The sequence below is a fragment of the Carlito syrichta genome, unplaced genomic scaffold (genome assembly GCF_000164805.1).
Source record: "Carlito syrichta isolate Samal-C Ts95f unplaced genomic scaffold, Tarsius_syrichta-2.0.1 Scaffold60668, whole genome shotgun sequence".
NCBI lineage: Eukaryota > Metazoa > Chordata > Mammalia > Primates > Tarsiidae > Carlito > Carlito syrichta.
This window is the reverse complement of record NW_007004764.1, coordinates 1-2,288: the sequence shown is the minus strand read 5'-3', so window position 1 is coordinate 2,288 and position 2,288 is coordinate 1.

Below are 2,288 nucleotides of genomic sequence, written 5' to 3'. Positions count from 1 at the left end.
CTGGTTTCAGTGGCTCAGCCTGTAATCCTAGCACTTTGGGAGGTTGAGGCAAGTGGACTGACTGAGCTCGCAGGTTCGAGACCAGCCCGGACAACTTGGCGAGACCTCGTCTCTACAATAAATCAAAAATTAACCGGGCCCGGTAGCTCACGCCTGTAGTTCTGACTACTTTGAAGGATGAGGTAGAAGAATCGCCAGAGCCCAGCAGGTCGACACTGAGGAATGCCACTGCATTCCAGCCAGGGCAACAGAGTGAGACTCCCACTCAAAAAAATTTTTTTTTTAAAGATGATTGAAGGTTTTCTGCGAGGATGGGACCTTTTAGTGGACTTTACTGTAGGGTACTCAAGAGATGAGTTGGCATTCTCACTAGGGAACTTTCCAATGTTAACTGAGGAGGCTTTTTCTCTGAGACCATTCAATTTCCCCTCCAATCTCTTTGCAGGGGAGGATAGTTATACAGTCATGCACTGCATGATGACATTTCCATCCACAATGTACTGTGTATGACAGTGATTCCGTAAGATTATAATAGAAGCCGGGCTCGGTGGCTCAGCCTGTAATTCCGCGCCTTTGGGAGGCTGAGGTGAGTGGATTGCCTGAGCCCACGGGTTCAAGACCCACCTGAGCAGCAAGACCTCATCTCTACAATAAATCAAAAAATCAACCGGGCGTGGTAGCGCATGCCTGTAATTCTGGCTACTCGGAAGGCTGAGGCGGAAGGATCGCCGGAGCCCAGCAGGCAAGGCTGCGGTGGCCGGGAGTAGCCACTGAACTCCAGTCTGGGCGACCGAGTGAGACTCCAACTCAAAAAAAAAGAAAGATTGTAATAGAGCTGAAAAATTCCTATCATCTAGTGATGCCATGGTGTCGTAGAATGAAAGTGTAACACATTACTCACATGTTTGTGGCGATGCTGGTGGAAACAAGCCTACTGCACTGCCAGCCATGTAAAAGTATAGCACATACAATTATGTAGAGTACATAAAACTTGATAATAGGCCAGGCGCGGTGGATCATGCCTATAATCCCAGCACTTTGGGACGCCAAAGTAAGAGAACTGCCCGAACCTATAGGTTCGAGACCAGACTGGGCAACTTTGCGAGCCCTCATCTCTACAATAAATCAAAAAATTAGCTGGGTATGGTGGTGTGTGCCTGTAGTTTCAGCTATTTGGAAGGCAGAGGCAGAAGGATCGCCTGAGCCCAGCAGGTTAAGGCTGCGGTGGCCAGGAGCATGCCACTGCCCTCCAGCTTGGGTTACAGAGTGAGACTCCTACTCAAAAAAGTAAAAAATAAATAAAATAAAACTTGATAATGGTAACAAATGATTATGTAGCTGCTCTATGTGTTTACTATACTATACTTTTTTTTTTTTTGAGTTGGAGTCTCACTCTGTAACCCAAGCTGAAGTGCAGTGGCACAATCACAGCCACCACAGCCTTGACCTGCTGGGCTCAGATGATCCTTCTGCCTCAGCCTTCCCAGGAGCTGGAACTACAGGCGTGTGCTACCATGCCCACTTAATATTTGATTTATTGTAGAGATGAGGTCTCGCTGCCCAGGCAGGTCTCGAACCCGCGGGCTCAGGCAATCCACTCACCTCAGCCTCCCAAAGGCGCGGGATTACAGGCTGAGCCACGGAACCCAGCTTATACTTTTTATCGTTAGGGTGTAAACTGTAAAACAGCCTCAAGTAGGCCTTTCAGGAAAAGCCCATTTCAGAAGACATTATTACGATAGGAGATGACAGCTCCATGCTTGTTATTGTCCCTGAAGACCTTCCAGTGAGACAGGATATAAAGGTGGAAGATAGTGATATTTATGATCCTTACCTTGTTCAAGCCTAGGCTAAGGTGTAGGTCTGTGTCTTAGTTTTTGTTTGTTTGTTTGTGAGTTGGAGTCTCACTCTGTCACCGAGGCTGGAGGGCAATGGCACGCTCCCAGCCACTGCAGCCTCAACCTGCTGGGCTCAGGTGATCCTTCCACCTCAGCCTTCTGAGTAGCTGAACTACAGGCATGTGCCACCATGCCCAGTTAATTTTTTTTTTTTTTTTGAGTTGGAGTCTCACTCGGTCACCCAGACGAGTACAGTGGCCGCTCCTGGCCACCGCAGCCTCGCCTGCTGGGCTCCGGCAATCCTTCCGCCTCAGCCTTCCGAGTAGCCGGAATGACAGGCGCGCGCAACCATGCCCGGCTGATTTTTTGATTTATTGTAGAGATGAGGTCTCGCTGCCCAGGCGCGACTCGAACCCGCGGGCTCAGGCAATCCACTCACCTCAGCCTCCC